Consider the following 26273-nt stretch of genomic DNA (forward strand, 5'->3'; position numbering starts at 1 on the left):
CAACATTCAGAAAACTAAGATCATGGTATCTGGTCCCATCACTTCATGGCAAATAGATGGGGAAACAATGGAAACAGTGAGAGACTTTATTTTTTTGGGCTCCAAAATCATTGCAGATGGTGACTGCAGCCATGAAATGAAAATATGCTTGCTCCTTGGAAGAAAAGATATGACCAATGTAGACAGCATATTAAAAAGCTGAGACATTGCTTTACCAACAAAGGTCCATCTAGTCAAATCTATGGTTTTTCCAGTAGTCATGTATGGATGTGAGAGTTGGACTATAAAGAAAGCTGAGCACTGAAGAATTGATGCTTTTGAACTGTGGTGTTGGAGAAGACTCTTGAGAGTCCCTTGGACTGCAAGGAGATCCAACCAGTCCATCCTAAAGGAAATCAGTTCTGAATGTTCATTAGAAGAACTGATGTTGAAGCTGAAACTCCAATACTTTGGCCATCTGATGTGAAGAACCGACTCATTTGGAAAGACTCTGATGCTGGGAAAGATTGAAGGCGGGAGGATAAGGGGATGAAAGAGGATGAAATGATTGGATGACATCACTGATGCGATGGACATGAGTTTGAGTAAACTCTGGAAGTTGGTGATGGACAGGGAGGTCTGGTGTGCTGCAGTCCATGGGGCTGCAAAGAGTTGGACACGACTGAGCGACTGAACTGAACTGAGTCTATTAAGTGTGAATAGCTCTATATGTTAAAAAAAAGCACAAATATTAATTAAAAATACTTCGTAGCTAAAAAATGCTAACAATCACCTGAAAACTCAGGGTTGCCACAAATCTTCAATTTGTAAGAAATAAAATAAAATAAGGTATGTGTGTGCAGAATTAAGGTAAGTATTATGTGAGTTTTCAGGCCTGTTGTAAAAAAAGTGCTACAAACTTGGTGGCTTTAAACAGAAGACATTTATTTGCTCACTGCTCTGGAGCTCAAGGTCTCCAGGTCAAGGTGTCAGCAGGGCTGTGTTGTCTCTGAAGGCTCTGGGGGAGAACCTTCCTTTGTTTCTTGCAGTTTTTGGTATTTTCTGACAATCCTGTGTTCCGTAGCTTGTAGATACATCACTCCAGAAAACACATGGCCATCTTCTGCCTGTGTGTCTTCACATTGCCTTCCCACTGTGTCTGTCTCTGTGTTCAAATTTCCCTTTTTAAAATAAAAATAATAGTCATTTCTTTTTTTTTGCAAACAAAAGTCCTTATAGTCAAAGCTATGGTTTTTCCGGTAGTCAGTTTTTCCAGTATGTACAGATATGAAAGTTGGACCATAAAGAAGCCTGAGTGCTAAAAAAGTGATGCTTTTGAACTGTGGTGTTAGAGAAGATGCTTGAGAGTCCCTTGGACTGCAAAGAGATCAAACCAGTCAATCCTAAAGGAAATCAATTCTGAATATTCATTGGAAGGACTGATGCTGAAGCTGAGGCTCCAATACTTTGGCCACCTGATGTGAAGAGGTAACTCATTAGAAAAGACCCTGATGCTGGGAAAGATTGAAGGCAGGAGAAGGGGACGACAGAGGATGAGATGGTAGGATAGCATCACCGACTCAATGGACATGAGTTCGAGCAAGCTCCAGGAGATGGTGAAGGACAGGGAAGCCTGGCATGTTTCAGTCCATAGAGTTGCAAAGAGTTGGACATGACTGAGTGATTGAATAACAACAAAAATAGTCATTTTGAATCAGGACACACTCTACTGTCTTTATTATAACTTGAGTGTCTGTGAAGATTCTATTTTTCAAATTAGGTCCTGTTAATAGGCACTGAGAATTAGAAGTTCATTGTATCTTTTCAGGGGACACAACTCAACCCTTAATAGGCATTAATATATTATTGTATTTTATTTCCTTCGATTTTTTTTTTCAGTTGAGAGACAAGTAAACTTTAAAAAAAAACATAGCCACATTTATTTAAGAATGTGTTCCAATATCAAATGGCAAAGTTCAATAATGTAAAACCAAAATTACTTTTGCACCAACCTAATAATTTTACACATGATAATACATCCATTTCAGTGCTACTCTCTCAATTCTTCCCACCCTCTCCTTCCCTCCCTCTGTCCATATGTCTGTTCTCTATGTCTGTTTCCATTGCTGCCTTGCAGATAGGATTATCAGTACCATCTTTCTAGATTCCACACACATGCATTAATATATAATATTTGTCTCTTTCTAACTTCACTCTGTATAGTGGGCTCTAAGTTCACCCACCTCATTAATAAATGCCTTCCTCTTTATGGCTAATATTCCATTGTGTGTATATATCACAAATTCTTTATCCATTCATCTGTCAATGGACATTTAGGTTGCTTCTGTGTCCTAACTATTATAAACTGTGTTGCAATGAACACTGGGGCACATGTGTCTTTTTGACTATGTTTTTCTCAGGGTATTTGCCCAGTACTGGGATCCTTGTGTCATATGGTAGTTTTAGTCTTAGTTTTTAAAGGAATCTCCAAAGAGAAAATACTTCCAAATGAAACAACTGACAAAGGATCAATCTTCAAAATATACAAGCAATTCATTCATCTTAATACCAGATAAACAAACAACCCAGTTAAAAAGTGAGCAGAAGATCTAAACAGACATTTCTCCAAAGAAGACGTACAGATGGTTAATAAACACATGAAAAATGCTCAACATTGCTCATTATTAGAGAAATGCAAATCAAAACTATGATGAGATATCACCTCACACTGGTCAGAATGGCCCATCATCAGAAAATCTACAAACAATAAATGCTGGAGAGAGTGTGGAGAAAATGGAACCCTCTTGCACCGTTGGTGGGAATGTAAATTGATATAGCCACTAGGAGAACAGTATGGAGAGTCCTTAAAAAACTAGGAATAAAACTACCATATTTCCTTAGTTTTGTTTTCAGAGTAACATGAACTTTTTTCCTTTTTGTCTATTTTCTTAACCTTGGCAATAATTCTTATTTAACTTCTCAGAAGGAGCAAATAAGAACCACTGCCAAGTTCAGGAAAGTAAACTATTTTACTCCTGTCTCATAACGTCTGATAACTGTCTCCCTTATCTATATATCTGTCCATCTGTGTGTTTATATATATGTGTGTCTATCAATTTTCTATCTAAACTTATATTCCTTTTTTCACTTGGGGCTTTACTGGTGACATATATATGTGTGAACTCTATAAATGCTTAACTTGTATTAGATTCTTTCCTTATTGGAGGGTGAAAAGACACTAGAAGTCATCATTCCACTGGAGAAAAAGATGCTTTCCTTAAATAATGAAATACTCTTTTCATTTAAAATATTTATTTCCAAGTGAAAGAAACAGCTCTATCAGTTGGAACAATGCTTTTATGAGCAAACAATTCAGCAACATTTCCTGGGCCAGCCAATAACAGTGGTAAACACACAACAAATCATTTCAATTTACCAACTGTTCTGAAATTATCTGACCAAGCAGAGAGCATTAATCCGGATCCTGTTACAAATGGACATTGAAATAGGGTCATGAACCTTGGAGAAGATGAGGAAGAATAATCTTCTGTCTGATTTGGAATGGCCTCTTTTATCATTGTTCAGTGTTTTTCCTCTCTTTATTTGTAACTAATGGCATACCGTAGTTCAGGTCTGCTGATCTTAATCTACAAACTAGGCCATTAGCATCCCCAGTCTGCGTGATGGCATACCAATTAAAATTAGGAGATTAAAGAGTAATGTTCCTTGCCTGAGACCAGTCTGCATACCAATGACAATTTCTCCAGCTATTGAATGAAGAAAGATAGAAATGGCAGTGGACTTGATATCATTAAATTTAGGGGACATTGAATAGTGAGTGGGGGGCAAGTCAGTCTGCTAGAGGACAGGGAATTAAAATCCAGAGACAGAAGTGTTAATACTTGTTTTACTATTTAATATTCATCCATTTATTTTTACTTTCAGCAATTATTAAAACTCCATCTAAATTAAAAGGAGATCAGGCTAATAGAAAAGATAGTCAAATTCCATATTTCTTTATTTCAAATAGAATTTCAGAGCTCTTGTTTTTCTCTCTGTAAAATAAGAAAAAGACACCCAACTCTGTACTACAGCAAATGATGGAGAGGTGGTTTGATGAATGAGATAAGTTGGGACTAAATCTTAAAAATTTAAAGATGATATCCAAAGAATGATTCAGAAACAAGAAACGGGACTTCACTCAATTTAGCTTACAAGATTGAAAATTTAATATAAGTTCATCCCATGTAAACCTAGGGCCTACGTACTATGACTCAGTATACAAACATTTCTGTACCAGCATAGTCTAGACTTTGCTTCCCAGGTGGCACTAGTGGTAAAGAACCCGCCTGCCAATGCAGCAGACATGAGAGACTTAGGTTCCATCCCTGGGTCTGGAAGATCCCCTGGAGGAGGGCATGGTAATACATTGCAGTATTATTGCTTGGAGAATCCCAATGGACAGAGAAGTCTGAAGAGCTACAATCCATAAGGTCACAAAGAATCAGACATGACTGAAGTGACTTAGCACACAAGCATGCATAGTCTAGCCTCTGAAATGTATCAAATAAGAATATTATTTTCTTGGGTCATTTGAAGATGATTTAAAATAACCTAATTTGTAAACTCCCAGGTGGGTTGGTGGTAAAGAATCTGCCTGCAACTTAGGAGTCGTGGGTTTGATCCTTGAGTCAGGAAGATCCCGTGGATGAGGAAATGGCAACCTACTCTAATATTCTCACTAGTATTCTCATTCTCTAGTATTCTCTGGGAAATCCCATGGACAGAGGAGCCTGGCTGGCTACAGTCCATGGGGTCACAAAAGAATCAGATGTGACTTAACGACTAAACAACAAAAACAATTTGTTAGTTAAAGCAACACTTTCACAAATCCCTTTTGTACGTTTCTTAATTCCCAGCCCTCTCTACATTCTTTCACTTCAACAAACTACTTTAGAACTCTTCCTGATATCTGTGCTCTTAGAATTTTTATCTATCTTGATCCATATTTTCTGACTTTTTCTCTGTTTCTGATTCAAGTAAGACTTCTGTTTTCTTCTGTCTTGCTAGGATTTTTCCTTTGCTTTCAATTAAAAGCAACTAGGTAGCAAAGAGAGAAACGTCCTTGAAGTACAAAGGAGGTAAGATGATTGGAAGTGTTAACCAAAATGTTAGAAATGGATAACTGAATGAAATCAAAGGTTTTTATTTGGATTTGTGAGGACTGCAGCCCAGGAAACATAGATTCAATAAGCACTTAAACTGTGTTGCCCCAGACTTCAAAATGGGGGAAGCTGATGAAAGGCAGAAATGGCAAGATTATAGTTAGTTACACAAGTTTATCAAGAATTATAGTTGGGGCTGAAAAGAAGAAATGGTGCTTGTGAAGTAAGAATCCGTTGGAGTGGGATATGGTGGCATAGTTACAAGGGGAGACCTTGAGACACAAAATTGCAGCTGGCACGTGTTTTAAAAACTGCTGGTATCCTTGGCTAGGTACGGTTCATAGAAAGTTCTAGTTCTCAGTGGTGCAGAGATGCATCTGAGACCAGCTTCTCAATGGCCTCCGAGTCTATTCTTGTATGCTGAACTCAGATATTCCAGTTTAATTTCAATTTGTCATCAGAAGAGATGGGGGAGACGAAGGGGGAGGGCAAGGGGTATCTATACATTAGTTTTTCTGGTCCCTGATGCCCCTGGATCACTGGGGAGCTCCCAGAACCTGGGACAACGTCAGACAACTGCTGCTTCATCTCTCTCATCCTTGATCAGATGGTCTCTCATTTATGCTTATCTGCCTGGCTTTTCTCCAGGTTCTTTGTCATTCATCTGCCTGTATCTGGGTTCTTCACTACATATCACCCAAAAAGGGCAGCCTTTGTGTTTTTAATGATGTTTTAGAATGAATTGCTTTAATTAAGTGATTCCCAAGAGCAAGACTCTAATAGCTCAATTTGGTCCAGTCATTTACTTCTGGTCCAATAAACTGTAGTCAAAGGAGGCAGGGTCACATGGCAGGTGCATGAGGGCATAATATAGCCAGTAAGCTTGGCAAGGTGGATGAGGGTGTGGGGAGAAATAAATAATGTGGTATTCCCAGTCCAGAGGATATATTTAAACTTCTTTAAAATATTATAGTTATTTCAAACTCATTTCAGGCACCAGTCCTTTGGACTTGGTACTATGTCCTGATTATGTACTAGTTGTCTTTGGACACAGACACCTAATTTACTTGGATTTGACTTAAAAGCCTGTTTGGAGGTTTCCCCATCTCAGAAATCATTGACCTGATAATATTCTCCAAGATTATGAAAATCCTTTGTGACAGTTGCAGGGAATTCATCCTTGGAGGAAATTTTTGGAGGGATAAGAAAGGGTTAGTGCAATTGGAGTAGAACATAAAACCAAGGGAAGCTCCATGCCCCTAGTGGTGTATACTGTGGAGAAACTGACAGCTTGATTTTCCTTGATCTGGAAAACATTTCTTTAAGCCCAGTAGGAAAGCATAAACTATATGCTAAGTACAGTTTCTCAAACTATAATTATTGATCTTTGGAGCTAACCTTAACTTAGTTGGGCTTCTCTGGTGGCTCAGATGGTAAAGAACCTGCCTGCCAATGCAGGAGATGTGGGTTCGATCGCTGGGTTGGGAAGAACCCCTGAAGAAGGGAATGGCAACCCACTCCAGTATTCTTGCCTGGAGAATCCCATGGCAGAGGAGCGTGGTTGGCTACAGTCTGTGGGGTCACAAAGAGTTGGACACGACTGAGCGATTAACACATTCACTTTCAGTTATGATACGTGTGCTTATTCGCTCAGTTGTGTCCGACTCTTTACCATTGCATGCACTGTAGCTCACTAGGCTCCTCTGTCCATGGGGATTCTCCAGGCAAGAATATTAGAGTGGGTTGCCATGCTCTCCTCCAGGGGATTTTCCCAACCCAAGGATAGAACCCAGTTCTCTTGTATTGCAGGATTCTTTATTGTCTGGGCCACCAGGGAAGCCCAAGAATACTGGAGTGGGTAGCTTATCCCTTTTCCTTGGAGACTTCCCGACCCAGGAATCAAACCTGGGTCTCCTGCATTGCGGGCAGATTCTTTACCAGCCGAGCAACCAGGGAAGCCAGGTTATGATATAGGTCCCTCAAATTCAACAGGCCACAGTAGTGCTCAGTTCCCTTCCAAACCTAAACCAAAACTATTTTCTGAAAGCCTAAACCAAAACAGAAACAGAAAACTTCCTATTCTGCCCTTACCAATGTGATTCATGTTACCTAATTATTCAAGACAGAAAGTGATGAAAACAATTAAAAAGTAATTATATAAGATCAAGTGATAATGATGGTGGTGAAGATGATAATGAGTTTTGCTTGGACCATTGCAATAGCCCCTTAACTGTTTTGTCTACTGCAAGAGTAGATGAATTGGAGTGTTATCTCCTTATAATCCATTTCTAACATGAGCCAGAATTATTTTTCAAAAATTAAAAATATGGCTCCCGACTTTCTAAAGGACAATGTCAAAATTGCTTTAAAAAAGCTCTTTGTTGATTTTTATCCTATTTCATTATCAGAATCTAAGTCTCATTATACCATGTCTTTTCTCCTTGTAGTTATAACTCACTCCAATATTGCCAGCCCTTAGAACAATGCTTGGTACGGAGTAGGTACTCAATAAATTTTGTTTACCACATTGCATTTTACCATTGCCATTTTTATTCTCTTTCCTTCTGAAATTGATCTTTCTTCTTTTTCTTATATCATTCTTCAAGTCCTTTTTATCATTTTCTTATTTCTGTGTTTATGTACTTGCATGTTTTTCCCATTTTTTCAAATCCACATATTTTCCCTTTACTTCTCACATCATGGTAGAATCCTGATAAGAAAGTATCTAAATGAATCTTCCTTTAGATCTGTGTTACTTTTGTCAAGGAAAATAAAAGGAGTGTGTTCACCTGTATTGTCAGAAATATGGCCACCAATGATATCAGTAGGAATGACCCGAGACAGACTAGGAGGGCTGGGCTGCACCACTGACTGATGAGAGTGGACGTCTTGCCTACTTGTTCTGAGTGTCTTGTGATCTGCTATCTGCTGAAGTTCACCTGCTGAAGGCACTCTGGCTAGTCTCCATTCACGAATCTAGCTTTTATCTGTTTCTTTGGTTTCTGTGCCTATTAAAGTTCTCAAATAGAACTTCATCATCTTGACGGTTCAGGGGAATGATTTTTTTCTTTTTCTCATCAATGTTAACTTTATTCTCTTAGTTTGTTGTAGGTCTCAGAGTGTGACAGTCATTTTACTTAATTACCAAGAGATTGGGCTTACTCCTTCATTTCCTTAAACCCCCCACTGTAAGAATCCAGACCTGTACCTTTGGGATTGGAGTAGAGGGAACAAAGAGTCTGTCCTTGACTTAACTTTAGTCTGATGCCTCTGAATGCTCTTCTCAACTAGGCCTTGACCTTTGGACTTAAATGTCCATCTTTACATCACTCAGTTTTCACAAAAATCATGCTAAATCCCTTTAGAGAGAATCCTCCACCCTCATTGTTTGAACATCTGATAAGATCCCTCATCCTGTATGTTCTCCCAGGTGGTATTTGATCATTTCAGTTTGCCTTCAGCAAGAATCCTATTGAATCTGTTTCACCAGAATCCCCCTTGTCCATAATGTTTTCTTGAGCTATTTTTTTTCATCCACTGAAACCCTAACCTGCTTCTGGGCTACAAATCTCTACTTTTCCTTGTTATATTCAGATTGAGGCTGATTTTATACTTGGGTCTTTTTTCCCTTATTGTTATAGTTCCTGAATAAAATCTGTTCTTACTGCTTTAAGTACTGTCCAGCTGTTTTTTTTTTTCTCTTTAACAGAGAATATTTTATGGTTGTATCCAAAGCTCCCTCCATGTCTAGGCAACTAGAACAGAGAATAACCTTCTTGATAACCTCACAGTAATTTTCCATTCCTGGGAGACACTTCTTGACTGTTCAGCTTTCTCTTTCCTCTAGATTTTGATTGCTACACTGAATCTTATTGATCTGGGCCCAGCGACTTTTCAGTTGCAGGAAATAGAAACCACTGTGGCTACTTTTAGTATACGAGACAGCAAAAGAGACACAGATGTATAGAATAGTCTTTTGGACTCTGTGGGAGAGGGCGAGGGTGGGATGATTTGGGAGAATGGCATTGAAACATGTATATTATCATATGTGAAATGAATCGCCAGTCCAGGTTTGAAGCATGTTACAGGATGCTCGGGGCTGGTGTACTGGGATGACCCAGAGGGATGATATCGGGAGGGAGGTGGGAGGGAGGTTCAGGATAGGGAACACATGTACACCCGGGGTGGATTCATGTCAATGTATAGCAAAGCCAATACAATATTGTAAAGTAATTAGCCTCCAATTAAAAAAAAAAAAGAATCTAGTGCTTACACAATCTTTGGAAGGGCTATAGGTTTCAGACATGGGCCAGCCCCTGGGGATGACCTCCAGAGCAAGCCTATTAGGCTTGCTATCAGGGAAGCTGTTCACTTTGCCAACAATGTGGGGAATGAGGAGACTGCTCCTGGAACAGTGTCCCCAGGAACACATCACCTTATCTGTGATTCAGGGTCAACTTCCTGGCTTTTTCTACCCCACTCACATGAGGCTAAGGGCTAGACCTCAAATGCTCCTACACACAGTAAATCACAATATTTTCCATGACCATGATTGCAATGGCAAAAACCAAGGCAGAAGGAAGCCCTCTGTCTCATGCTCACCTTCTAAAATCTCATGACAAAATATCAGGGCAGTATTTAAGATTTAATGGAAACCAGTTTATATCCAAAATCTGTCTTCACGGGAGTCTGGGAAATGTGGTTCTTAGCTGTCCAGAGTTTAAGAAGGAAGCTGGAAAGGATGGTGAGTCAGTTCATCTACCAGAATGTGTCACCAGCCTATGTCAAACATCAGGATTATATTACCAGCTCTCATCTCGACTTCAGAATTCCAAAGGTGTGGCTGGAAATTTTGGTGTTTTTTTCTACAAGTGCAAATATTACATCCCATGAGATCCCGTTTGTTAGCTCTGGTTTCTTGGGCCAGGGAAGAATCCCTAACCCAAGGCAGTAAATCAATTCACTAAATTAAATCTTAATTTTGAGGTGGGGGGGAGAGGATTTTGAACTAAGACGCATAGTAGGTGGTTTAACTAAGAAGACCCAATCTGAAAGATAGAGGCTGATGTCCACCTTATGGGTAAAGTGGAGGATAAGTAAACAAAGCAACTCAGGAAAAGGAATAAAGAGAATAGAGAGCACATAAACAGAGATGGAGACAGGCCCCTGAGAAACAGAAGACTCAGTTTCTGAATTTACAATTTCCAGGAAGGCCCAGCTCCGTTTAATTTCCTTTCTTTGAATGCCCAAATGCCTATTGTATCCTTATAGGAAGAATAACTCTCCCCCTCCCCACTACTCTATTTTTCTAGAGCTGGTTTGAATTTCTCTTTCTTACAGTAGAAAGTTGATTATAGTAAAATTCACAACTTTTAAATAATATTTATTTAAATGTTAGCATTATGTTAGAGAAAAACTGTCCACATGTATTATTATCCTCAATTTTCCAGCTTCTTCTCTCTCTGCTCCCAGCAAGAGGAAGATTATTGTTGGCTGAGACAGTCAACAATATTAGGCCAGTCTACATTAGTGATCCATGTAGGAGCCACAGAGGATATGTGAGGGAGAAAGTTTTTGGCCATTCAAAAAAAAAAAAAAAATCACTGTTGATTGAAGATGAAGGTGAGAGAGAAGTGTAGAGAAAAGGAGAGATTGTGATGGATTACAAGTGGGTTTGACATCCTTTTTAACTACTTTGGTAGTTGTGCTACTTTTCTTTGAGTAGAGTCTTCTGATTGGGTCCTGCAAAGACTGTGGAATTATAAGTGCCACATCTGCAAAGATTACATGTTTTTATTGAGAAACTTCTGGTATATTTTGCCAACAGGTTGAAATATATATGTGTATTCCAGAAATATTGAAATGTTATATATTCATACCCTTGCATATATGCATATCTCAGAGAAAAAAATCTTTGGAAAGTCCTCCTACCCCTCCCCTTCATTCATAGAACATTGAGTTCACATTGCTTTGGGGACAGGTTGTGGGGAACATTTGTCTAGAAGGTGTTATATGGTCTGTCTACAATGAGGTGGCCTGTTCTGCAAGAGATGCCTGATTCAAAGGACTAAACTGGTTTTGGCCATAAACATGATTAAGTTCCATAATAATCATGAAAACAAAATTTTCAAGAAGATTTAATTGTGGTTTGGATAGGTATAAACGTTAGTGAGTGGAACAGATGAGCATATCCTTTTAAGATAAATGCTTGTATGGACAATGAACAAGTACATCTAAAAGCTATTTCACGGGGAATTTTTTTCACTGAGTAATTGGCTGGTTTTATCTACATGCAGAAAAGTACTTTAACCCTGCACCTTACAAATAGTCGCTTCGAATGGTTCAATGTCCTTTGTTTGGCAGAGAAACAAGATATCTCTGTGTCTTCTGTGTGGAGCACACTGTATTATAAAAATTTCAAGCCCTTCTTTGTTTTCAGGGCAAATAACATACTTAGGGAGTTTCCCAGGTGGTGCTACTGGTAAAGAACCCACCTGCCAATGCAGGAAATGTAAGAGAGCCTGGTTTGATCCTGGTGATCCTGGGTGGGGAAGATCCCCTGGAGGAGGGAATGGCAACCCACTCCAGTGTTCTTGCCTGGAGAATCCCATGGACAAAGGAGCCTGGTGGGCTAAAGTTCATGGGGTCTTGCAGAGTCAGACATGACTGAAGTGACTTAGCACAAACACACACACACCATACTTAGGACCAACTGTGGTACAAATTGCAAAGTAGCATCTGACTTTCTGCAAGGCTAAAGGTATTATTCACTCCCTACTTGAACATGTGGCCTTTCCCAAACTTGGATGCTGTTGGGTTTAGTTCAAGAACCAGAAAAGAACAGTGTTTGTAAATAATCCTTTGTAGGGATAGTTCTTTTTAAATGGCAATGGAAGCACCAGAGCAAGGTGTTTATTTTTAATTATTATTATTTAATATAAAGAATGTCACTGGGGAAGAGCCCTTGCCATGCATCTGGATCCACCACGTGTAACACCTTGCTTCTAGTGAGATTTGTATCTGGTGTGGTGGATTACAACTGGCTTTGAACTATTTTTTTCTTTTTCCTGCACTATGAGGCATGTGAGATCTCAGTTCCCTGACCAGTGTTTGAACCCGTGCCCTGTTCAGTGGAAGTGCATAGTCTTAACCACTTAACTGCCACAGATGTCCGTGAGCTACTTTTAATCACTTTAGTAGTTGTGCTGTTTTTTTTATTGGATAGGGTGTTATGATTGAACTAAACAAGTCTCCAGATTTATAACAGCCAAATCTACAAATACTCTGGCCACCTAATGTGAAAAGCCAACTGATTGGAAAAGACCCTGATGCTGGGAAAGATTGAGGGCAGGAGAAGGGGGTGACAGGGGATGAGATGGCTGTATGGCATCACTGAATCAATGGACATGAGTTTGAGCAAACTGCAGGACATAGTGAAGGATAGGGGAGCTTGGGATGCTGCAGTCCATGGGTTTGCAAAGAGTCAGCCATGACTTAGCGACTGAACAGCAACAACAAAGACTGTGGTGGTTCCATTGTTTTTTTCCTTTATTTAATTAGCTGAGTTCCTTCCCTGGTGGCTCAGAGGTTAAAGCATCTGCCTGCAATGCAGGAGACCCAGGTTTGATCCCTGGGTTGGGAAGATCCCCTGGAGAAGGAAATGGCAACCCACTGCAGTATTCTTACCTGGAGAATCCCACGGATGGAGGAGCCTGGCAGGCTACAATCCACAGGGTCGCAAAAAGTCAGACACGACTGAGCTACTTCACTTTCACTTTGGCAGAGAACAAAAGAGGTCTCAATTTTTACTTTAAAGATGATTTAATGAAAAATTATTTATAAGTGTGTGGGCAGGGTTCAGGGTCTCAATTAAAAGGACTGAAGTATCTCAGAACCAATGAGGAGAGAATCTCAAAGTCCAGGCTGAAGTTCCCAAAGCCTGGACTAGCTGAAATGCATATTCTGGGCTGGCCCACATGCCATCGAGCCTGGAGCCCAAAATGACCTAAAGAGCAGTGCTATCAGGAGAAGCCGAGTCAGCCAGAGAGTCTAAACCCACGAGATAATCTGAAAGAGTTAGAAGAAAGTGGAAAACAAGGTAAACTCTTAGGAACAGAATGTGGATAGTTTACTTCAGTCAAAGGTTGAGAGGAGTGCTGGGGAGAGTTTCTTAGTCTTTGTAGAATAAAGAGTCAATATGGTTGAGATGTCTACCTCCTGTCCCATTATTACTGAAAAATCAAGCGGGTTAAGACCTGAAGTAACTGAAGCTGACTGAGCCCTATTGTCAATGACTTGGTGGAGCGCTATGTCTCCTGTCTTCGTTTGCAGTATACTGACGATGTCACATAACCCTATAATAATTTTTTCTGGATCCACTTTTATTTCCTGATTCATTTAAATTAAAGATAATTTAGTTTTTAGTCTCCCGTTTTGCATGAATGTAGATTAAGAAAGTTACTCACTTTTTGCTTCCACAGTGTTCGGCTACCTCATCTAAGGGCTTGGGGATCGGGAGGTAGAATGAAGAGACATGTATTAATGTCACTCCTGTGTCAAGAAACCCTTGAGTCATGGTTGTTGAACACATTTAAGTTTATTTCTTTCTTCAACTGCATTGTTGTGTAGGCAGGGTGGCTCTTCTTTATCTTTACCTTCTGGAACAGGTGGCCACCAATGTAACCAGCCACAGAGAGATATGGGGTATCCTGTGAGTTTTTTTTCTTATACAAAATTTTTTCCTTAAATGTACAATAGGTTCCAAGACAATACTTCATTCTAGCTATAGGTGGCAACAGATGTTATGGCAGGGAACACAGATGTTCAAACAGGAATGGAACTAAGGCTCATCATTGCCTCAGGCACAAGGAACAGCTTACTTTTTGCCAGATTTCCTAATTCCACCTGTAGCCAGGTGGCTTTTTCCTATGGCCTTTGCTTTTAGCTCCTCAAGTTTCTTCTGCTCCTCCTTCTGTTTCTGACTGAATGCCTTATCTTCCTTGTCCAGCTCCTTGGCTTGCTTCTTGCCACCTTCGAGGCCTAACATGACGCCTGCCTGAGATGTTTATAACCGTGAGGATTATAGCCATTTCACTGGCTGGAACTCAGTCAGATAGCCTCAACCCAAAGGAAGTTGGAAAGTATAATTTTTCTGGATGTTCTGGAAGAGGAAACAATAGGTCACTACTGTAGTCATGGAAGGGCTTTCCTGGTGGCTCAGCAGTAAAGAATCTGCCTGTAATGCAGGAGATGTGCGTTTTATCCCTGGGTCAGAAAAAGCCCCTGGAGAAGGGCATGGCAACCCACTCCAGTATTCTTGCCTGGAGAACCCTATGGACTGAGGAGCCTGGAGGGCTATGGACCATAGGGTTGTAAAGAGTCTGACATGACTGAAGTGACTGAGCATGCACATATAATCATGGAAAAAAAAAAAACAACTCAGGAATCTGGGAAAAAACTCACGAAGAAGATATCCTTTTTAGACAGCTAGTGTATAGCTTTGATATGTTTCTGTAAGTCCGAATCCACTGATGGGGATCCTTTTGAAGTCGGGGGTTAAAGACCAGAAAGTAGCTGTAGAAATAATTTGGGTTTAATATAATAAGAGGTAGAACTTCTTATTATTACCAAAGAATTGATGCTTTTGAACTGTGGTGTTGGAGAAGACTCTTGAGAGTCCCTTGGACTGCAAGGAGATCCAACCAGTCAATCCTAAAGGAAATCAGTCCTGAATATTCATTGGAAGGACTGACGCTGAAGCTGAAACTCCACTACTCTGGTCACCTGATGTGAAGAACTGACTTATTTAAAAAGACCCTGATGCTGGGAAAGATTGAAGGTAGGAGGAGAAGGGGATGACAGAGGATGAGATGGTTGGGTGGCATCACTGACTCAATGGGCATGAGTTTGAGTAAACTGTGGGTGTTGGTGATGGACAGGGAGGCCTGGCGTGCTGTGATTCATGGGGTCGCAAAGAGTCGGACACTACTGAGCGACTGAACTGAACTGAACTGAACTGAGCAACTGAACTGAACTGAGATAGAACCATGATGCTAAGTATTGAGAAAAAGGAAATGGATTAAGAACAACTACATTGCTGAGAATCTACAGTATTCGGAAACTGATTTGTAGACAAAAGAGAGGGTCAAGAGAAAAATTATTTTCAAGAATGCCTAACTGCATAGACATAAAGATGGTGATTTCTACGTCAATGGTAGGAAAATGAGAAGAGCTGCATTTATTGGAATCCAAGATGATAAAATTGGGTTTTGATATCTTGGTTTGAATTCCAAGCAGAACAGTCCTGGGATTGCTTGAAGGAGTGTCTTGAGAGCCAAATCCATGGTAACTTAAACCATGGAAGCAAGTGAATACTTAGAAGCAGATGAAGGCATAACTACATACAGAGAAAGAAAGATTCTAGAACCAAGTTTTGAAGAATATTCTCAGGAAATGCAAAATCACATATAGCATGTCATAGGTTCTGCTTATAAGAGAATCCAAAACAAGACGAGAATGATTTCAGTAAATTAAGATTTAAAAATTAATTTATTTTTTGCTGTTTTAATCATTCCTTTTTATTGATAAATTTTTTTTTAACATTTAGGATACATGATGCCTGTTCATTTTTCAGAGCAAATCAATTGTCATTTAATTCTATATATATTCTATAAAGTAAAACAATAATTTGTTTATTCTTTTTCCCTAGGGCAAATGATTATTTATAGAGCCCTAATCTGTAACCTATGCCTTTGTCTGTATATCTGTATAGAACAATAGCTATCTAATCCTATACTATTAAAGGAATTATTTTTAACTTTCTCAAAGTTACATGGCTTCCTTCTCTCTAGCCAGTTTTTTTTTTTTTTTTGTTATTGTATTATGTAAATATTCCGGGCATAATTTTATTTATTTATTTATTATTATTTTTTATTTTTTCAAAAACAATTTTAGGAATCTTTACTTAAAAACAACTTTATCTTAAAATGGAGTAACTTTGGTTTTATGAGCAGCAAGCAAAGTACAGAAGCAAAAATGCATTACAGGAGCATTAAGTTCTACATTAGGTCACAGCGTCTAATCTGAAATCACACCCATAATATCATTTTTCAGGATATCTGGGAAATAGTTATTTCCCAGGATGTCTGAACCATAGCTACTCTATTTTGACTTTTAATTTTAAAAAAAAAAAAAAAATTTTTTTGTAATAGCCAAAGCAGATTTCACCATTAATGACGTCAGTGTTGTTCTAGGTATGAGAAGATGCAAGAATTGGAACTCATAAAACCTTTTTCTGAAAAGATCTAACTATCTGAAGGCCTGTTCTGCCAGTTTTTTTTTTTTTTTTTTTTTCAGAGCACTGAGTGCTTCATTCCTGATTTTCACCCTGAACTTCTTTCAGGGGGTGTTGAAGGTCAGCAGCTTGCAATGGTCATGATGTAATCTTTGTAGAGGCAGCTGGCAAGGACCAACTTCCAGTCAGCAGGGTCCCTTCATAGCCACATATCTGACCATGTGACACCATTTCATGGCCATTGTGTCCCGCTGTGTTGGGAAGGCTCATTCCCAGGTCTAGGGAAGTGATGGGCCACTCAGTGTGCTAAAATTGGACCATGCCTTGCAAGTAGCAAAAGTCTCTGGACCACTGTCTTACTAGCCTCCTGGTCCAGGAAAATATTTCCTCTTGTTGCTTTTTCCCATACCCAGAGTCACATTATTGCAATTATTGATCTCATATGGAACTGTCAGTTCAGCATTATATCACAGGCTCAGTGAAACAAGTGACATAGAAAATAATACAGCCATAGCTAGCAGTTATTAGTAAAATAAGAATTATAAGTCAAGAACTTTCATTAGATAAAGCCTGGTATACCCCAAGTCACCTGACTTCATTTGTTAAATGATTATAGTCTGGTGTTAATCTCCTGGTTGTACATTATGGAGCACCCGACCTTTATCTGAAGATTGGTTACTGAGATAAGCCTTAGAAACTAACCTAGAGTGTCCTTTTTAATAATTTAATTAAATCTTTTAGCAGTATCACGTAACAAGGAACTGTCTTAGCAGTGAGTCTTAGTAAACACTAGACATTAACAAAACTAGAAACTCAATTTAACAATTTATAAAACTTAATATTCCATGATTTTTCATTATGGAGGCCCTGTAGCCAGGGAGGCTTTAACTCATCAAATAAAAAATGAGGTTTGTCAGGGAGCTGGGAAAAGCCAAGCAACCATCTTGGATTTCCCATAGCCCTGACTCTGATTTCCAGCTATTATTTTTAATATTCCAATTTAGAAGCAGACTGTTGTCATGGTTTAAGGACATTAGGATGGCACAAGTCTAACAGAGTTTCTGTATAAGCAGAATGAGCTTTTACATGTCTACAAACCCGATAATTGGATTAATTCCTAAAACTAGCATAGGATAAGGCCTATGGTAGAAAAGCATTTGATTTATATGCAGAGGGCTAAGAAGTCAAGAAAACATTATAAATGATCATACGAATCAGGTCCAGCATCTTGGGCAAGCTGTCTACCTCTGATGTCGTCGTCTTCTCATCCTGGTGTAGTGTAGTTTCTTCTGAAAAAAGTCCTTCCATCCAGGTTGGAGACAGTCCTTTAAATTATGTCTTTTTTTTTTAGTCCTGGTAGCAGGTCATGAGGCATCTGATCTTCATCCAAAGATAGATCACTGAGATAAGCTTCAGAAACAAACTTAGGGTGTTCTTTAACAATTCAATTAAAATTTACATTAATATCACATAACAGCAAGGAACTATCCAAGAAATGAGTCTTACTACCTCCATTGGTAGACCGCCATTAACAAACTGGGATTTAACATTTATTGAAGCATCCTTTTCTCCCTAAAATCACCCTCATTTTTACCAAATATAACCAAATTAAGACTTGTTTAAAAAATAGTTCTGTTCTCAAAAAACTTGACCTGATTATTTATATAACCATAGACCCCCTTTTTTTTTTTTTGCTGAGAGTTTTATGGAGTCTCAAACTTTATTTTTTTTTAATTGGAGGCTAATTATTTTACAGTATTATATTGGTTGGTTTTGCCATACATTGACATGAATCCGCCACGGGTATACATGAGTTCCCCCTCCTGAACCCCAGTCCCACCTTCCTCCTCCCTTTATCCTCCCTCTGGGTCATCCCCGCACACCAGCCCCGAGCATCCTGTAACATGCATCGACCCTGAACTGGTGATTCGTTTCACATATGACAACATACATGTTTCAATGCCATTCTCCCAAATCATCCCACCCTCACCCTCTCCCACAAAGTCCCAGAGACTGTTCTATACATCTGTGTCTCTTTTGCTGTCTCGTATACAGGGTTATCATTTGCACCTTTCTAAATTCCATATATATGCGTTAGTATACTGTATTGGTGTTTTTCTTTCTGGCTTACTTCACTCTGTATAATAGGCTCCAGTTTCATCCACCTCATTAGAACTAATTCAAATGCATTCTTTTTAATGGCTGAGTAATACTCCATTGTGTATATGTACCAAAGCTTTCTAATCCATTCGTCTGCAGATGGATATCTAGGTTGCTTCCATGTCCTGGCTGTTACAAATAGTGCTGCAATGAACACTGGAGTACATGTGTCTCTTTCAATTCTTGTTTCCTCGGTGTGTATGCCCAGGAGTGTGATTGCTGGATCATATGGCAGTTCTATTTCCAGTTTTTTGAGGAATCTCCACACTGTTCTCCATAGTGGCTGTACTAGTTTGCATTCCCACCAGCAGTGTAAGAGTGTTCCCTTCTCTCCACACCCTCTCCACCATTTATTGCATGTAGACTTTTGGATAGCAGCCATTCTGACTGGTGTGAAATGGTATCTCATTGTGGTTTTGATTTGCATCTCTCTGATTATGAGGGATGTTGATCATTTTCTCATGTGTTTGTTAGCCATCTTTATGTCTTCTTTGGAGAAATGTCTGTTTAGTTCTTTGGCCCATTTTTTGATTGGGTCATTTATTTTTCTGGAATTGAGCTTCAGGAGCTGCTTGTATATTTTGGAGATTAATCCTTTATCAGTTGCTTCATTTGCTATTATTTTCTCCCATTCTGAAGGCTGTCTTTTCCCCTTGCTTATAGTTTCCTTTGCTGTGCAGAAGCTTTTGATTTTAATTAGGTCCCATTTGTTTATTTTCGCTTTTATTTCCAATATTCTGGGAGGTGGGTCTTGGAGGATCCTGCTGTGATTTATGTCGCAGAGTGTTTTGCCTATGATCTCCTCTAGAAGTTTTATAGAATCTGGTCTTACATTTAGCTCTCTAATCCATTTTGAGTTTATTTTGGTGTATGGTGTTAGGAAGCATTCTAGTTTCATTCTTTTACAAGTGGCTGACCTGTTTTCCCAGCACCACTTGTTAAAGAGACTGTCTTTTCTCCATTTTATATTCTTGCCTCCTTTGTCAAAGATAAGGTGTCCATAGGTGCATGGATTTATCTCTGGGCTTTCTATTTTGTTCCATTGATCTATATTTCTGTCTTTATGCCAGTACCATACAGTCTTGATGACTGTGGCTTTGTAGTAGAGCCTGAAGTCCGGCAGGTTAATTCCCCCAGTTCCATTCTTCTTCCTCAAGATTGCTTTGGCTATTCGAGGTTTTTTGAATTTCCATAAAAATTGTGAGATTATATGTTCCAGTTCTGTGAAAAATAACGTTGGTAACTTGATAGGGATTGCATTGAATGTATAAATTACTTTGAGTAGTAAACTCATTTTTACATAATTTATTCTTCCAATCCACGAACATGGTATATTTCTCCATCTATTAGTGTCCTCTTTGATTACTTTCACTAGTGTTTTATAGTTTTCTATGTACAGGTCTTTTGTTTCCTTCAGTTCAGTTCAGTTCAGTTCAGTCGCTCAGTCGTGTCCGACTCTCCGCGACCCCATGAATCACAGCACGCCAGGCCTCCCTGTCCATCACCAACTCCCGGAGTTCACTCAGACTCATGTCCACAGAGTCGGTGATGCCATCCAGCCATCTCATTCTCCGTCGTCCCCTTCTCCTCCCGCCCCCAACCTTTCCCAGCATCAGAGTCTTTTCCAGTGAGTCAACTCGTCGCATGAGGTGGCCAAAGTATTGCAGTTTCAGCTTTAGCATCAGTCCCTCCAATGAACATCCAGGATTGATCTCCTCTAGAATGGACTGGTTGGATCTCCTTGCAGTCCAAGGGACTCTCAAGAGTCTTCTCCAACACCACAGTTCAAAAGCATCGATTATTCGGCGGTCAGCCTTCTTCACAGTCCAACTCTCACATCCATACATGACCAAGGGAAAAACCATTGCCTTGACTAGACAGACCTTGGTTGGCAAAGTAATGTCTCTGCTTTTTAATATACTGTCAAGGTTGGTCATAACTTTCCTTCCAAGGAGCAAGCGTCTTTTAATTTTCCTTAGGTAGATATATTCCTAAGTATTTAATTCTTTTCGTTGCAACAGTGAATGGAATAGTTTCCTTAATTTCTCTTTCTATTTTCTCATTATTAGTGTATAGGAATGCAAGGGATTTCTGTGTGTTAATTTTATATCCTGCAACTTTACTGTATTCATTGATTAGCTCTAGTAGTTTTCTGGTAGAGTCTTTAGGGTTTTCTGTGTAGAGGATCATGTCATCAGCGAACAGTGAGAATTTTACTTTTTCTTTTCCAATTTGTATTCCTTTTATGTCTTTTTCTGCTCTGATTGCTGTAGCCAAAACTTCCAGAACTATGTTGAGTAGTAGTGGTGTGAGTGGGCACCCTTGTCTTGTTCCTGACTTTAGGGGAAATGCTTTCAGTTTTTCACCATTGAGGATAATGTTTGCTGTGGGTTTGTCATATATAGCTTTTATTATGTTGAGATATGTCCTTTCTATTCCCACTTTCTGGAGGGTTTTTATCATAAATGGATGTTGAATTTTGTCAAAGGCTTTCTCTGCATCTATTGAGATAATCATATGATTTTTATTTTTCAGTTTGTTAATGTGGTGTATTACGTTGATTGATTTGCGGATATTGAAGACTCCTTGCATTCCTGGGATAAAGTCCACTTGGTCATGATGTATGATCTTCTTAATGTGTTGTTGGATTCTGATTGTTAGAATTTTGTTAAGGATTTTTGCATCTATGTTCATCAGTGATATTGGCCTGTAGTTTTCTTTTTTTGTGGGGTCTTTACCAGGTTTTGGGATTAGGGTGATGGTGGCCTCATAGAATGAGTTTGGAAGTTTCCCTTCCTCAGCAATTTTCTGGAAGAGTTTGAGTAGAATAGGTGTTAGCTCTTCTCTAAATTTTTGGTAGAATTCAGCTGTGAAGCCGTCTGGACCTGGGCTTTTGTTTGCTGGAAGATTCCTGATTACAGCCTCTAGTTCCGTGCTTGTGATGGGTCTATTCAGATTTTCTATTTCTTCCTGGTTCAGTTTTGGAAAGTTGTACTTTTCTAGGAATTTGTCCATTTATTCCAGGTTATTTACTTTATTGCCATATAATTGCTGATAGTATTCTCTAATAATCCTTTGTATTTCTGTGTTGTTGGTTGTGATTTCTCCATTTTCATTTCTAATTTTATTGATTTGGTTCTTCTCCCTTTGTTTCTTGATGACTCTGGCTAGTGGTTTGTCAATTTTATTTACCTTCTCAAAGAGCCAACTTTTGGCTCTGTTGATTTTTGCTATGGTCTCTTTTGTTTCTTTTGCATTTATCTCTGCCCTAATTTTTACGATTTCTTTCCTTCTACTGACCCTGAGGTTCTTCATTTCTTCCTTTTCTAGTTGCTTTAGATGTAGAGTTAGGTTATTTAGTTGACTGTTTTCTTGTTTCATGAGGTGTGCCTGTATTGCTATGAACTTCCCCCTTAGCACTGCTTTTACAGTGTCCCAGAGGTTTTAGGTTGTTGTGTTTTCATTTTCATTCATTTCTATGCATATTTTGATTTCTCTTTTGATTTCTTCTATGATTTGTTCATTATTCAGCAGCGTGTTGTTCAGCCTCCATATGTTGGCATTTTTAATGGTTTTTCTCCCATAATTGAGATCTAATCTTACTGCATTGTGGTCAGAAAAGATGCTTGGAATGATTTCAATTTTTTTGAATTTACCAAGGCTAGATTTACGGCCCAGGATGTGATCTATCCTGGAAAAGGTTCCGTGTGCACTTGAGAAAAAGGTGAAATTCATTGTTTTGGGGTGAAATGTCCTATAGATATCTATTAGGTCTAACTGGTCTATTGTATCATTTAAAGTTTGTGTTTCCTTGTTAATTTTCTGTTTAGTTGATCTATCCATAGATGTAAGTGGGGTGTTAAAATCTCCCACTATTATTGTGTTATTGTTAATTTCCCCTTTCATACTTGTTAGTAATTGTCTTACATATTGCGGTGCTCCTATGTTGGGTGCATAAATATTTATAATTGTTATATCTTCTTCTTGGATTGATCCTTTGATCATTATGTAGTTTCCTTCTTTGTCTCTTTTCACAGCCTTTGTTTTAAAGTCTATTTTATCTGATATGAGTATTACTACTCCTGCTTTCTTTTGGTCTCTATTTGCATGGAATGTCTTTTTCTTTCCAGCCCTTCACTTTCAGTCTGTATGTGTCCCTCGTTTTGAGGTGGGTCTCTTGTAGACAACATATATGGGGTTCTTGCTTTTGTATCCATTCAGCCAGCCTTTTTCTTTTGGCTGGGGCATTCAACCCATTTATGTTTAAGGTAATTATTGATACGTATGATCCCGTTGCCATTTTCTTTATTGCTTTGGGTTCAAGTTTATATACCCTTTCTGTTTTCCTGTCTAGAGAAGATCCTTTAACATTTGTTGGAGAGCTGGTTTGGTGATGCTGAATCCTCTCAGCTGTTGCTTGTCTTTAAAACTTTTGATTTCTCCTTCATATTTGAATGAGATCCTTGCTGGGTACAGTAATCTGGGCTGTAGGTTATTTTCTTTCATCACTTTATGTCTTGCCATTCCCTCCTGGCCTGAAGAGTTTCTGTTGAAAGATCAGCTGTTATCCTTATGAGAATCCCTTTGTGTGTTATTTGCTACTTTTCCCTTGCTGCTTTTAATATTTGTTCTTTGTGTTTTATCTTTGTTAATTTGCTTAATATGTGTCTTGGAGTATTTCGCCTTGGGTTTATCCTGTTGGGGACTCTCTGGGTTTCTTGGACTTGGGTGATTATTTCTTTCCCCATTTTGGGGAAGTTTTCAACTATTATCTCCTCATGTATTCTCTCATGGTCTTTCTTTTTGTCTTCTTCTTCTGGGACTCCTATGATTCGAATGTTGGAGCATTTATCATTGTCCCAGAGGTCTCCAATATTGTCTTCATTTCTTTTAATTCTTTTTTCCTCTCTGTTTCATTTATTTCTACAATTCTATCTTCTAGCTCGCTTATCCTGTCTTCTGCCTCTCTTATTCTACTGATTGTTCCCTCCAGAGTGTTTCTGATCTCTTCTATTGCATTATTCATTGTATATTGACTTTTTTATTTCCTCTAAGTCCTTAGTAAACCTTTCTTCCATCTTCTCAATCCTTTTCTCCAGGTTATTTATCTGTTACTCCATTTTGCTTTCAAGATTTTGAATCATTTTCACCACCAAAATTTGAAATTCTTTATCAGTTCTATTCCCTATATCTTCCTCTTTTGTTTGTGTTGGTGGGCATTTATCTTGTTCCTTTACTTGCTGGGTATTTCTCTGCCTCTTCATCTTGCTTATATTGCTTTGCTTGGGGGTGGCCTTTTCCTCTTCTGACCATTTGTGGATTTCTCTTTTTTATGTAGTTTCCTCGCTGTGTGTGGTGTTGGACGGGTGACTTGTCAAGGTTCCCTGGTTAGGGAAGCTTGTGTCAGTGTTCTGGTGGGTAGAGCTGGATTTCTTCTCTCTGGAGTGCAATGAAGTGTCCAGTAATGAGTTATGAGATGTCAGTGGGTTTGGAGTGACTTTGGGCAGCCTGTATATTGAAGCTCAGGGCTATTTTCCTGTGTTGCTGGAGAATTTGCGTGGTATGTCTTGCTCTGGAACTTGTTGACCCTTGGGTGGTGCTTGGTTTCAGTGTAGGTATGGAGACGTTTAATGAGCTCCTATCGATTAATGTTCCTTGGAGTCAGGAGTTCTCTGGTGTTCTCAGGATTCGAGCTTAAGCCTCTTGCCTCTGGTTTTTGGTCTTATTCTTGGAGTAGCCTCTAGACTACTCTATCTGTCATTTCCAATGTGGTTCCCCCTGTTTAGCTTCTGTTTGCTGGTCTCTTCAGTGTCTAATTTCCACCCTGACACTAGGGTGCGGGTGGACACTTTTTAAAGGCTCAGTTGTTCATTCCTGTTCTGGGAAGGGAGGAACACTGCAGACAAATATCTCTGTTGTCTGTGGGGAGTGCTTGCAGCATCTCGGCCACACTGGGTTTGTCCCCGCTCACAGTGCGTGTGCTGTCCCAGTCTACACTGCACAGGCTCTAAGTTGCTCTGCCGGGAACCGTCCGAGGCCGGCGCTGGGTTGTATGCACTTCCCAGGTCTGAGTGGCTCAAGTTCAGTTTCTCGGGTACTCCACAAATGCGCAGACTTGGTTGGGCCTGCGTTTTGTGCCTTCCCCGGTCCGAGCAGCTCAGGTGACCAGGTGTTTGGCAAGCACAGTCACTGCGACTTATCGCCTCCCCAGTCCCTGCCACTCGGTTTTCTGGGTGTACAACCGGAGCACCTTCTCAGGTGGATATTGACCGGCCCGAGCCCAAGAAGTCTTGATTAGCAACGAAGCCTGCCTGCAGTTTGGTATCCGATGCCTTTCTGGGGCCAAGATTGCCCCCTCTGGCTCTTAGCCAGTTGTTAAAATAACCATTTCATTGAAAATAATTGGATGAGTTATGACAATGAACCAGGTCTGTGAAATGTATTTTCTGCCTTGAGTTGTTCATTTGCTTGCATGACTCTAATCTGTCTTGAAGGCAGATTAACAACAATTAACAACCCCAGAAGAAAAGTGAAATAATTAATAATGAATTTTAACAGCTGGCACAGAAGCTAAAATGTGTGTGGTCGGAAGCAGAGGAGGCTAGTACTTGGAGGAAAGAATTCTGAGGCTTTTTATTTTTCTTGGTATGTTGCATAACTGAAAAACTTTCATGATGGACTTTGAAGAAATCCGCTTAGTTTAAAACCCTCGATGGGAATGCACAAGTGGCCTTCTTTAACCACAGACTCTGAACTATCTCTTGGTTTTTCTATAGGAAAATATCAGTAAGGATTAAAAAAAAAAGATTAGAAAAAAGTATTTTCTGAAACAAGTTGTTTTAAGAGAATGTGAAGAAACTGGTTTCAGACTGAGGAAGCCCAATCTCTTATCATTTTCACAAACTTGAGAAGTTTCCCGAGGTACCAGAAGTCTGAGTAGAAATGACTGTAGTTTTGCTTATCACTCTTTGTTCGGTAATGAAAGTAGATGTGTTCCAATGTGTTGTGACAATTATTAGCTGGAGATTTTTCCTGGGAGCTTGTCTGGTGTGTGTGTGTAAAGAGATGAAAAGACTCTTGAATTTAGGCACCGTTATTAAATTAAAAATTATAAAAAAGATAAGATACTTTGCCTTCAGGTAGAGACAATCTAGTCTCTTCTTTTGATTGTTTATATGCCCCAAATATAACAGATAGCAATGAATGTGGGTGGAAACACAGAATGCAATATGCACAGAATATTATTTTATGATTTGCTTTTTTATTCAAAAAATATTCATCCAAGTCAAAGGTGAGGAGGGACTGAAATACAGCCACCATCCTGTCTGACATACCATGTCTTCTGCTTGACACACTGTGTCCTCTAACAACGTCATCCGCCTAGGGTGAAGTTGCATCTTCCCTAAAGAAGTTTGTTCTGCTTTTCATAGAGGATCTCTCCATGGACCAAGCCAACTGTCCGTGCAGAAACATCTGCTTAAATAAGGTAATTTTTTCTTTTATTTTTGCACAAAGTTTACTTAATAATGCCATTTGCAGGAATGTGGATGGACCTGGAGATTATCATACTAAGTAAAGTAAGACAGCGAAAGACAAATGTCGTATATCACTTACGGAATCTGAAAAAAATGATACAAATGAACCTCTTTACAAAACAGAAAAAAACTCGCAGGCAT

This window comes from Moschus berezovskii, chromosome 5, assembly GCF_049115385.1.
Source record: "Moschus berezovskii isolate FMDL1 chromosome 5, NW_MosBer_1.0, whole genome shotgun sequence".
NCBI classification, from domain to species: domain Eukaryota; kingdom Metazoa; phylum Chordata; class Mammalia; order Artiodactyla; family Moschidae; genus Moschus; species Moschus berezovskii.